The 13,777-nt window shown below is 39.9% G+C and overlaps 1 long non-coding RNA gene across 1 annotated transcript; it reads right to left on the reverse strand.

The window, feature by feature from the left end:
- Positions 1–3,286: 3,286 nt before the first annotated feature.
- On the reverse strand, positions 3,287–12,765 carry LOC138430041 (uncharacterized). Its single transcript, XR_011252971.1, has 3 exons — positions 12,714–12,765; positions 4,603–4,679; positions 3,287–3,808 (listed from the first exon to the last, which is right to left on the reverse strand). It is a non-coding gene; the product is annotated as an uncharacterized lncRNA (long non-coding RNA).
- Between the last annotated feature and the right edge of the window lie 1,012 nt (positions 12,766–13,777).

Below are 13,777 nucleotides of genomic sequence, written 5' to 3' on the forward strand. Positions count from 1 at the left end.
GTTTCTATCACCCCAGAAATTTATCTTGTGCTCTCTTCCCAAGTAATCTACCCCTTAGCCAGTTTTGATGTCTGTTAATTCGTCAACAAAGGTTCGTCTAGTCAAGGCTATGGTTTTTCCAGTAGTCATGTATGGATGTGAGAGTTGGACTGTGAAGAAAGCTGACAAGAATTGATGCTTTTGAACTATGGTGTTGGAGAAGACTCTTGAGAATCCCTTGGACTGCAAGGAGATCCAACTAGTCCATTCTAAAGGAGATCAGTCCTGGGTGTTCACTGGAAGGACTGATGCTGAAGCCAAAAACTCCAATACTTTGGCCACCTCATGCAAAGAGTTGACTCATTGGGAAAGACCGTGATGTTGGGAAAGACTGAAGGCAGGAGGAGAAGGGGACGACAGAGGATGAGATGGTTAGATGGCATCACCAACTCAATGCACATGAGTTTGGGTAAACTCCGGGAGTTGGTGATGGACAGGGAGGCCTGGCATGCTGCTGTTCACGGGGTCGCAAAGAGGCAGACACGACTGAGCGACTGAACTGAAATGAACTGAACCATACCAAGTATAAACTCTAAAAATTTAATACAAATAACTTCTGAATCATCTGGATAATCATCTTATAACTGTATACTATATCCATTTCATGTTCACAATCAAGCTGACATCAGGTAGTAATATTTCAAATATTTGTAAGCTGACAAAAAATAACACAAAAGCACAAGCCACGCATTTAAGTTCTAGTACTGTGGGCAAGCTGAACTCAAAAGAACCCAGGCCATAACGGCTTAGTGGCCAGCACCACAGCTGCACTAGAAGTGGTGATTTATTTGCAGCAATGTATCATTACCATTCTCTGTGTCGTTTATGTGTATGGCATGCTTGCACGAGAGTTACAAGCATAAAGTGTTCAAGCCAAGTTCTGTGCTTTTACCTATTTAAGTAATGTGAAATCTTAAAATATAAGTCAACACTAACAGGTCACAATAACTATTTTTTTCTTTTAAAAGGAGTCATTACATTACACAAATTTGAAAAACACTTCTTTAGTCTATAGATTCATACTAAAAGGATTTAGCTGTCTCCCTTTGAAGGTACAAGGATTTAAGGTTTTGAGTTCATTACTAAATTTTTGCAGCCAAGCTAGCATTACCTATTTCTTATGGCTGCCTTCCCAATCTTCTTAAGCTTAATTCAACCCAATGTACCTAAGAACGTTCCAGGCCACACAATTTGTCCTTATCTGAATCTATGCAGCAAACAGTACAAATTTTTGTTTCCCTTAGATTTCCTGGCTTCTTTGGGGCCACTGACCCCAATGAACATAGCCAACAAAGAAGCTGAAATATTGAGATAATTTGCAAAGGGGGGAGATAGAATCTATAGTAACCTAAAAGTTAAACTGGTCATGATTTTACATCTAAACACAGGTTCACTTCAAAACAAAACATTCCTTTTTTGTACATCTCATCTGTACATTAGAAATTATAAAAATTATGACTACCACATAATTTTGATATAGGATATCATCAGTTCAGTTCAGTCGCTCAGTCATGTCTGACTCTGCGACCCCATGAATTGCAGCATGCCAGGCCTCCCTGTCCATCATCATATCCCAGAGTTCACCCAAATTCATGTGCATCGAGCTGGTGATGCCATCCAGCCATCTCATCCTCTGTCGTCCCCTTCTCTTCCTGCCCCCAATCCCTCCCAGCATCATAGTCTTTTCCAATGAGTCAGCTCTTCGCATGAGGTGGCCAAAGTATTGGAGTTTCAGCTTTAGTAACAGTCCTTCCAATGAACACTTAGGACTGGTCTCCTTTAGGATGGACTAGCTGGATCTCCTTGCAGTCCAAGGGACTCTCAAGAGTCTTCTCCAACACCACAGTTCAAAAGCATCAATTCTTCAGCGCTCAGCTTTCTTCACAGTCCAACTCTCGCATCCATACATGACCACTGGAAAAACCATAGCCTTGACTAGATGGACCTTTCTTGGCAAAGTAATGTCTCTGCTTTTGAATATACTATCTAGGTTGGTCATAACTTTCCTTCCAAGGAGTAAGCGTCTTTTGATTTCATGGCTGCAATCACCATCTGCAGTGATTCTGGAGCCCCAAATAATAAAGTCTGACACTGTTTCTACTGTTTCCCCATCTATTTCCCATGAAGTGATGGGACCAGATGCCATGATCTTCGTTTTCTGAATGTTGAGCTTGAAGCCAACTTTTTCACTCTCTACTTTCACTTTCATCAGGAGACTTTTTAGTTCCTCTTCACTTTCTACCATAAGGGTGGTGTCATCTGCATATCTGAGGTTATTGATATTTCTCCCAGCAATCTTGATTTCAGCTTGTGCTTCTTCCAGCCCAGTGTTTCTCATGATGTACTCTGCATATGAGTTAAATAAAAAAGGTGACAATATACAGCCTTGACGTACTCCTTTTCTTATTTGGAACCAGTCTGTTGTTCCATGTCCAGTTCTAACTGTTGCTTCCTGACCTGCATATAGGTTTCTCAAGAGTTCTGCCAAGAGAACTCACTGGTCATAGCAAACACCCTCTTCCAACAACACAAGAGAAGACTCTACACATGGACATCACCAGATGGCCACAACGAAATCAGAATGATTATATTCTTTGCAGCCAAAGATGGAGAAGCTCTATACAGTTAGCAAAAACAAGACCAGGAGCTGACTGTGGCTCAGATTATGAACTCCTTATTGTCAAATTCTGACTTAAATTGAAGAAAGTAGGGAAAACCACTAGACCATTCAGGTATTACCCAAATCAAATCCCTTATGATTACACAGTGGAAGTGAGAAATAGATTTAAGGGTCTAGATATGATAGACAGAGTGCCTGATGAACTATGGACAGAGGTTAGTGACATTGTACAGGAGACAGGGATCAAGACCATCGCCATGGAAAAGAAATGCAAAGAAGCAAAATGGCTGTCTGAGGAGGCCTTACAAATAGCTGTGAAAAGAAGAGAAGCGAAAAGCAAAGGAGAGAAGGAAAGATATACCCATTTGAATGCAGAGTTCCAAAGAATAGCAAGGAGAGATAAGAAAGCCTTCCTCAGCGATTAATGCAAAGAAATAGAGGAAAACAACAGAATGGGAAAGACTAGAGATCTCTTCAAGAAAATTAGAGATACCAAGGGAACATTTCATGCCAAGATAGGACATCATAAAAGTCAATTAAATAAGTGAAAATGCTATAACAAAGCAAAACAGCTGGTCATTTTTAAATGAAAACTTTAAATTACTAATAGCAGATGACTTTTGCAAGTAATTTGAAAAGAGTTACCTTTTATTGTAAAAAAGGAACAAAATTAATTGAAATTAACTTCAAAGGATGTATGTTCATAAGCGTATTAAATTTTCAAATATACATTAGGCCATCACTTTAACATATATTACAGGTATATCATTACAAGTAAATGCTAATAAAATTATAAATTAACATATATTACACACATTTCCAGTAACATGTGTTCAGGACATATACCAGCAAGTCATCAATTTGTTGAAGAATTTATCTCCATTTCTAGAATAAAAATACTTAATCACGAAATACAAACATAAACAAATTCCACATCTCAAGCTACAGTATACTTATAGAATCATTGCATGTTGAAATAGGAAAACTACAGAGAGTACCAACAATGAAAGGCACCTAACAATGATGAAAGAATGCATGGAAGCACAGTGACTCGTTGTCCATTCAAAAGTGTTTGAGGGTTAAGTGATGCCATTATGATTCTTGCTCAAGGCTGAAGACACAGGCTTGGCTGAGACCTGGTGCTCCTAACTGTAATGAAATTATAGACCAGAGAAAACAGATTAGCAACACTCTTAGACAAATTATATGAAAGAACCAGCAGCAATATTCTAAGCACCTTGCTGTTTCTAAGAAATGACTGACTCCAATACAATGAGACACATAGTAAGTCATTCAAGTGAAAGGTGAGCTAAGACAAGAAAAAGAGGAACAATACTTATTTGTAGTCATATGGCACCAAAAACATATCACTTTACGTCTAGATTTAAATCAGTACATGTTACTACCCTAAGATATTAGTATGCCTCATGTTATTTAAACGTTTAAAATCTCCAAACAAAGAAACTCTTTGGTTTGGAGGCTACAGTTAGATAATTTTTTTAACTGATTTTAAATATTACATTTAGTTTTCCTACTTAAATAAGCAGCTTACAAAATCGCAAAGTTACCATTCCAGTTTTCAAAGAAACAAGTGTATGTGGACTATCTGAATGCCTTAGATATAGAAATGGTTACAGAACATTTAAAATTATTTATGACTGATGAAAGCACCAGCTTTTCCAATCAAGCATGAAGCTTGGTCTCCAGAGATTCTCAAATTCCAAGCTGTTTCTTACAACCTCACCTAGAGACCAAATTCCAAAGTAATCTTTTCCTAACTGAAAAAAAAAAAAAAAGACACCAAATACTACTAGCTTTTCCTTACATGATGAAGTACAACACTCTTTCCAAATGCCAGGCTCTGCTAGACTTCTACTGGCCCTTTGTCACAGAAGCTAAATTCCACCCCAGCTGCCCAAATCCACTCAGACTGCCCTACTTACAGACAGTACTTCCCCACACTCAGTCAGAGAAGCAATGGAAATGAGGCAGTTATCTGCAAGCTTGTGGTTTTATCCTCCTAGATGGAGAACAAACGATGTAAGACACAAGTTGAAAAAAAGGCAATAGAACTTTAGAATAATTTTCTAATTCTCCATGAACATGAAGGGAATAATAATAGTCCTGAGAGTTAGTTTTAATATTTAAAAAATAACCTAAGGAAATGGTATTTTAAAAGTATATTAAGGTTGCAGAATACAACAAGAAAATAAATGGATAAGGCTTTTGTGAGAATTAAATTGTCAGCTTAATAATAACAGGATATCTTTTGCTGACAGTTATATTGGTTTTCATATGGTAAAAAAATGGGAAAACAGATGATTACTTACGATACAATTTAGAGAGCAAAATTTCAAAACATTGAGTCAGAATAATAAAAATAAGAAAGTCTGGGGTAGCCTTAAAACCCCAATGCATAAGTATACAGAAGAGTCTATATTTAAACAAAGCACAAAATTTATCTTATTACCTACCTTAAACAATGAATATAGATTTCTTCTTATTGAAATTAAAATATATATATCTTTTAAAATGTTTAATGTATAAAACATCTTTGGCCACCTCATGCGAAGAGTTGACTCATTGGAAAAGATTCTGATGCTGGGAGGGATTGGGGGCAGGAGGAGAAGGGGACGATAGAGGATGAGATGGCTGGATGGCATCACTGACTCAATGGACGTGAGTCTGAGTGAACTCTGGGAGTTGGTGATGGACAGGGAGGCCTGGCGTGCTATGATTCATGGGGTCGCAAAGAGTCAGACACGACTGAGCAACTGAACTGAACTGAACTGAATGTATAAAATACCTTACTTAATAGAATTCAATATTATGAAATGAAATCTACATAAGCCCTTTTATCATGAATAATGCTGTCAGGTTACCACCAGCAAATGAGTTATTTTATTCTGCTTTATTCAGTCTTTGTGTAAATTATTCATTTAAAGATGACTGAATATTAAGACAAAATGAAATACATTATTAGACTTCAAAGTTTCAGAAATACAAAAAGGGATTTTTTTTTTGGAGACTAAATCATTGCAGTTATATGATTTTTTTCCCCATTAGTGTTCTGAGGCCCCGAAAAAGAAAGCAAGCAAGCCAACCATAGGCCTAATTCAATTTTGGAACTGAAGGACTTCTCTGGTGGACCACTGGTTAACACTCAGCACTCCCACTGCAGGGGTACAGGCTCAATCCCTGGTCAGGAAACTACGGTGTCATGCAGTATTGCCAAAAAAAAAAAAAAAAAAAACCCCACAATATTGGGACTTAGACATGGAAGATGGTTAATGAGAGGGGTCTAAGGCTAGGTTTTCAGAAGTTGAATGGCTGATCACAGATGGAACTGAAAAGCTAGGGTGGAGATCAGAGCTCAGAGAGGACTCAGGCAGAGTGCCCAGCCTGACACAGAGTTAAAACACAGGTCTACAGATTATACGACCAGGGAGAGTGATGGACTGAAAAGTGCCATGGACTGCGTGCACTCTAGTAAAATGCACAAAATGATGCATGGACAGGCAGGCAGAGAACTTGGTCTGGGAGATGAGATAATCCAGTAATGTGTAACTGAGACCCAAGAAGCAGGAACAAGCAACAGTCAAAGGTAGGGGTATCTTGAGGGCCAAGGAAAAGGAGTGAGTGTCAGCACGGCCCAGAGGGGCCCAAGTCTCAGAGGGAGGGCAGAGGTGGGACTGGAGTCCTGCTAAAACCAGGTACCCTCATCAAGATGTCAGAGACAGTCTACCCATCCTCTCCTGGTCTTGTTGCTAACTCTGTGGCTGTGCCTAACGTCAGTCTTCTGGGAACAACTAGAACACTGCTGAACTCAGAGGCCTTCTCTTCTTTTTACTCTACGCTTCCTTCCACAGTTCAATTACAGGTACTCCAGGCATTTCCCATATCTATGTCATGGCCGCAATTTTTTTTCTAAACTCTAAACCCCTGGGTTTCTCTATGTCTTGATGGTCCCCCCAACCAACAATGAACTTATCCTCCCCACTGGGAAGACAAAGTAGGGTGCAGTGGTTAAGAACCTGGATTTGGGCCTCACTGCCTGCTTTGAATTCTGACTCTAGAACTTTCTGGCCCTGTGTTCTGAGGCAGACTGCTCACCTCTCCATGCCTTAGTTTCCTCATCAATAGAATGGGAATCAATAGACATGACCACCTCCTAGAGCCAAGGTGAGAATTCAGCAATATGGTCAACATAAGACACTTGCTTAGAACCAGGAACAGCATGCAGGAAGTACTAGATCTTCAGAGTAAGAAATAGTATTCTTCCCCAGTCCTGATAGCCTGTATTTCAGGGAAAGGCACTACCACCCACTCGGCAGTTGACCAAATCAAAAACCTGACCCCATGCTCAACTCTTCCCACTTCTCCACTTACCACACCCAAGCCTGATGCTCTGAAAAAAAAAAAAAAAAAACAACCCTGAAAGTGTTAGTCACTCAGCTGTTCTCAACTCTTTGCAACCCCATGGACTGTACCCCGCCACGCTCCTCTGTCCATGGAATTCTCCAGGCAAGAACAATTGAGTGGGTAGCCATTCCCTTCTCCAGGGGATCTTCCCAACCCAGAGATTGAACCTGGGCCTCCTACATTGCAGGCAGATTCCTGAGCCACCAGGGAAGCCCACATCCAGGCCTGCCATTCTCCAACATAAGCATCAGTGGAAGATACTTCTTCCTTTTTAAATTTTTTTTTAATGTGGACCATTTTTAAAGGCTTTACTGAATTTCTAACAATATGGCTTCTATTTTCTGTTTTGGTTTTTTGGCTGCAAGGCGTGCAGGGATCCAGCTCTCCAACCGGCACTCAAACCTGCACGCCCTTCATTGGAAGGCAAAGTCTTTAGCCACTGGACCATCAAGGGATCCCGATACTTACTTCCTATTCCTACTTCCTTTGTTCCTAACTGGGGTCCCACCATCTCTTGCCTGCAAACTGGCCTCCATTCTCAACCTCTCCATATCTATTTTTTCAGACAATAACCAGAATATGAATCTTACCATTTGGCACGCTTGCTGAGTGCTAAGTTGCTTAGTCATGTCCAACTCTTTGCAACTCTATGGACTACAGCCTGCCAGGCTCTTCTGTCAATGGGATTCTCCAGGCAAGAATACTGGAGTGGGCTGCCATGCACTTCTCCAAGAGATCTTCCCAACCCAGGGATCAAAACCACGTTTCATGTCTCCTGAATTGGCAGGCAGGTTCTTTACCACTAGCGTCACCTGGAAGTCTCCTTCAACTCCTGCAGTAGCTTCCCAAAGCTCTCAGAACCAAGTCCCAAACTCTTAACATGATGAGCAGGGTCCTTCGTGGGGTGGCCTTGCTACTGAACCTTCTCAGTTCCCATCACTCCCCACACCTGCACAGGCTGAACTGCTTTCAGCTCCTGGGAGAACACCACAAGCTCTCACATCTTCTCATTTTTGCACTTACCATTTTCCCTTCCTGGAACATTCTTTCCCCTCCTCCTCACCTGGCTAAATCCTCATTATCTTTCAGTCTCAGCCACCAGGAAGTCTTCTCTACCTGTCCAGCAGCCCTCCAACCCAGGCCATCCTAACTGCTTGCACTGCCGTGTAATAAGGATCTCCAATAAACTGCAAAGTCTATGAAGACAGAAGGAAGGGTTGCCTTGTCCAAAACTGTGTCCCAGTATAGAGCAGATTGGAGGGGACATGTCAAGACCTCAGTAATGATGATGGCAGAGAAAGGAAAAGGGGGAGAAAGGAGGGTAGAAGCCCAGAAACTGCCCTTAAAAAAAGTATTAGCATCTCCTTGTTCTTGATGAGAAAACAGAGACTTAGAAAGATTAAATAACGTGCCCAAGGCCTAGGTTGTGGTGTCGCATTCTAGAAGCCCATATTATTAAGACCAATGCACGATGTCTTCCAGTGGAAATCATATGCAACTCTGCATCAGATATCCTGGTCTCTAATCATGATTCACCCACTTGCATGTATTGTGGTGTTTGTTTGTTTCCTTTGAGCTGCACAGGCTCTTCACTGTGGTATGTGGGCTTTCTCTAATTGTGGCGCAGCGCCTTAGCTGCCCCATAGTACATGGGATCAAGACCCTGGTTCAATTCCTGGGTTGGGAAGATCCGCTGGAGAAGGGAAAGGCTACCCACAAGAGCTTCTCTTGTGGCTCAGCTGGTAAAGAATCTCCCTGCAATGTGGGAGACCTGGGTTTGATCCCTGGGTTGGGAAGATCCCCTGGAGAGGGAAAAGGTTACCCACTCCAGTACTCTGTCCTGGAGAATTCCATGGACTGTCCATGGGGTCGCAAAGAGTCAGACATGACTGAGCGACTTTCAAGTCTTTCACAACCAGGGATCAAACTCGCATCTTCTGCATCAAAAGGTAGATTCTTAACCACTGGACAACCAGGGAAATCCCAATACTTGTGGATTTTAAGAAAGTAACACTTCATGGGTTTCTCTCTCTCTTTTTTTAATATCAGTTGAATGGCAATTACAGTATCTGCATAGGAAGGTCATTGCTAACATTTTCTAAAGATGAGAATCTAGGGTCTTCTGAAAGTATTCAGTAAGTGCTGAAACAATCCACCCATATCTGGAACAGTCACCAACTCTGACCAACCAGGGGCCTTTTGGGCGGCAGTAGAGTTGTGAGAGGAGCCAAAACAACAGCATCACACTTGCTAATTACTGGGAGGCTAATTGCAGCCATATCACTCTCACCATGCGACACAGTCCAGCACCCTGCCCTTATCCCCAATAAAGAGGATGAACTAGAAAGAGTTCTTAAATTTCACTCTGAAAAAATTTTACAAGTGGGGTTTCCTTTTAGAAACAGAGCTTGCCTTCTCCCAACTTCACCATTAAACCCAGAAAGCTATGAAAATTCCATTTTGAATTTATAAGGAGCAAAATAGGGAATTACCTGGCAGTCCAGTGATCAGGACTCAGTGTTTTCACTGCCAAGGGCCCAGGTTCAGTCCCTGGATGGGGAACTAAGATCTCACAAGATACAAGTGCAGCAAAAAAAGGGGGAGGAGGGGTGGGGGCAAAATTACTCTACTTTCTAAACTCCTTTAAACTCATTTCTTCCCTTAGTTGCATAAGCAACCACCTCACTTTCCAAATTAACAAAGTAAGTAAGATGCAGAGACTAAAAGCAGCCAAACTGGAACCACAGACCATTCAATTTCCATGTCAATGTGCCTTGCCTGTATAATTTACAGAGACATGTATTTTAATTAGCAAAGGGGAGGAGGTAGTGGGCATAAGATATTTTACGATTAACTTACTCCTTAAAATTCAGGATACGCCTTCTCTAAGAATAGTTTTAAGTTATGTGTCTTCAATTATTTTTGTTTCACTAAACAAAACCAACAGAACTATCTGTCAAGTTACTTCTGTTGCTGTTTTAGTTGCTAAGTCATGTCCATCTCTCTTGTGACCCCATGAACTGCAGCCTGCTAGGCTCCTCTGGTCCATGGGATTTCCCAGACAAGAATACTGGAATGGGTTGCCATTTCCTTTTCCAGGGAATCTTCTTGACCCAGTGATCGAACCTGAGTCTCCTGCTTGGCAGGCAAATTCTTTACCACTGAGCCACCTGGGAAGCCCCTCAAGTCACTATATGGCACTAAATGTGCCATCTTGGAGGTGGCAAGAAAAGTATTAAATAGAGAACTAATAATCATGCTCTTGGAAATGAAGGGGCACCAGTTTGACAGATATGATAGCCCTTAATGTTGGTTAACAGTCTTCCTCATTACTATCCTGTCATCCTCCTGAAGGGTATAATGTTGGTTACCAGCCTTCCTCATTACTATCCTGTCATCCTCCTGAAGGGTACTGCCAGAACTAAAGGCCTAAGATGTTAAAACATGTGGCATGTTTTTAGTGCTCCTCCTTCAATTATCAGAAAATGCTTGTTAACGTTCCAGTCTGAGAGTGTGTTTTAAATCATTTCCATTTTTCTTGGCAATATTGCTCAAAGTTTTTATGAAGAAATGCAGCTGCTCCGTCATAAAACACAGCTGAGTTAAAAAGAGCACACAGGAAGTTCTATCATTTTTGAGGAACAGACACAAGAATCATAGTCTCACGTATACTGTCTGCATGTTTCCTTAATGCAGAAATGCAGAGATGGGTCTGCAAGTTTCATGTTTGTGATCATAAGAGTTAAACACACTTTCAAAAATCAACGTAAAGGCAAAATGGCCAACAATATTTGATGTCCAGTTGCTTTCATTCCCCTTGATAAAAAGCTTTGTCACTGTATCAAGTTTAGTCTGAGAGGCTTTAAAGTATAGTCAATTTTAAGTTATTAGCGTTCGCTAGCAGCTCAGATGGTGAAGAATCTGCCTGCATTGTGGGAGACCCAGGTTCTATCCCCACATCAGGAATATCATCCCCTGGAGGAAAGAAATGGCTACCCACTCCAATATTCTTCCCTGGAGAATCCCATGGACAGAGGAGCCTGGTGGGCTTCAGTCCATGGGATCACACTGAGTTGGACATGATTGAGCGACTAACACACTTTCAAATATCTGCTATAAGTTTATTATAAAAATGACTCACACCAATGAAGAGAAGACTGGCAAAACTTCAGTTAGTCTAAAAAGCATTGATTGTACATTTTAGAATGAATAATGCTATTCACAATTGAAAATGGGAATGCAAAATTAGCCTAGAATGATGACCAAGGGAATTAAGAGCAAGATTAGATAAGCTATGAAGACAGACTGAAGGGTCACTGACAAAGAGGTGATAGTTGGAACTCTGAAAGCCAATCAGATGTGTGAAGGAAAAAAAGTAAAGAAGGAACAGAGAACTTCCAGTGAAGCCATAAACCCACCAATTAACCACATCTGCTCGAAACATGTCAAAATGGAAAGTAATATGTAATCAGAATTGCTAACGTGCAGAACAAAGAAAATTTCAGATTAATTTTAATAAAGTAGAACAAAAAAGTCCTAAGTAAAAATGTTCTCATGGATGAGACACTCTAATAAAGAAAATTATAAATTATTATCCCCCAAATTAACCTATATATTAAAAACAATTTTAATAATTAAATTATAATTTCTCATGAAAATTGACAAATTAATAAAAAATTTTGTAAAAGAGCATGAATAACTCAGGTCATTTTAAATATGAGGCAGAGTTTGCCCTACATATTAAATGTATTCTTAAAAATCATAGAATTTAAGGCAATGTGGTATTAAAACAGGGAAAAACAGGTCACTAAAACGATATGGAAAGCCCAGAAACAGACCTAAATACACATACATAGAAACTCAATATGTGACCAAAGCATAACTAAAATAAATGAGAAAAGAACAAACGAGGATATATAATGGTAAAAATACAGAGAGAGAGAGAGATGGGCTTCCCAGGCGGCACAGTGGTAAAGAATCTGCCTACCAAGGCAGGAGACGGAAGAGACGCAGGTCGGATCCCTGAGTCGGGAAGATACCCTGAGAAGGGAATGGCAACCCACTCCAGTATTCTTGCCTGGAAAATTTCATGCACAGAGGAGCCTGGCAGGCTACATTCCATGAGGTCGGAAAGAGTCAGATACAACTGAGCGTCTGAGCAATACACACACACACACACATACACACACACACACCCGTAAGTTGAATGTCAATTACTCCCTAAACAAAAGTCAATTCCTTTTTTTTTTTTTTCCCCTTGGCCAGGCTGCATGGCTTTCAGGATCTTAGTTCCCCAATCAGGGATTGAACCCACACCCTTGGCAGCAAAGGCACAGAGTCCTAACCACTGGACCACCAGGAAATTCCCTAGAAGTCAATTCCTGATGCATTAAAGACTAAAATGTCAAAAGAAGAAACTGTGATAGATGGCCCAGAAATCAATGAGAAAAACACAAAGAAACTTATAAGAGGGAGAAAAAGAGTCAAGAGAACAATTAGGCACTCTAGAAAAGATGGCCATTAACATGTAAAAGTAGTTCAACCTCATTTGAAATCAGGGAAATTTAATAAACTAAAGCACAAAGGCATTCACTGCACAATCAAAAACTGACCAAAATTTTCATAACTTTACCATTTCAAGTGGTGAAAGAATATGGAGACATGTCTGTCATCTCTATACAGACCTGGGTGATGAGAGGTGACAGAAAACTGAATTAGTACCAATACTTTGGAGAGCAATCTGGCAACTGCTTGAAAAGTTAAAGATATGTATACTCATTAAAATACCACATGGTATACCTTAAACATATACTATTTTTCTCCCAATCAAACTTCAATAACGTTTGAGGGGGGGATTAAAAAAACCTCTATAGTTTCAAAAAAGACAGATTTGTCTACCCTCAGACAGCAAATTCTCCTACTCTTAATAATATATCCTAGAAAAACTCAATTTCAAGTACCCAAGGAGAGATTTTTCAACACCTTTCATTGCTGTGACTTATTTTACAATTTTTACATAACAAATGTCTACTTAGTACTTACTATGTACCAGGCACTATTCTGTTTTTTTCATAAATATTAACACATTTCATCTTCATTACAACTCCATGATTACCATCTGTTTACTTTTATTTTCATTTTCAGACCTGTGTATACAACACTGGATTAATCAGTACCCTTTGCTCATGACATCACTTCCTTGTAATCCACGCAGGACCAACTTTTACCTGTTAGTGAGTTTGTTAATTATGTTAATGATAAGACAAGTATTTGAACCAGACATGACTTTCAGAGTCCCTGCCTTAGCCCCTATACAGTGCTGACTCTCAGTTTCTGATGTAATCGGAAGAGAAAGAAACAAATGAAATATTGATCAACAGAGAATGAATGACTATATAAAATAGTTAAAAATGAACTGAAGTCATATGCACCAACATGAATACATCTCAAATTCATAATACTGAGGAGGAAAAAAAGTGCTGAATTATATGTAGAACATGAAACCATTTTATATGAAGTTTGAGACAATACTCTTAATAGATGCAAACTCGCCACAATAGTATGAAAAACAGCAAATACTAACTTTAAGACACACATTTTCTGGGCACACAATGAGAAAGAAATCAGAAGAAAACAGGATAAATAACAAAGATAAAAAATATTTACATAACTTAAATATCTGGAGCAAATGAGGCA

Source organism: Ovis canadensis, chromosome 25 (assembly GCF_042477335.2).
Source record: "Ovis canadensis isolate MfBH-ARS-UI-01 breed Bighorn chromosome 25, ARS-UI_OviCan_v2, whole genome shotgun sequence".
NCBI classification, from domain to species: Eukaryota; Metazoa; Chordata; class Mammalia; order Artiodactyla; family Bovidae; genus Ovis; species Ovis canadensis.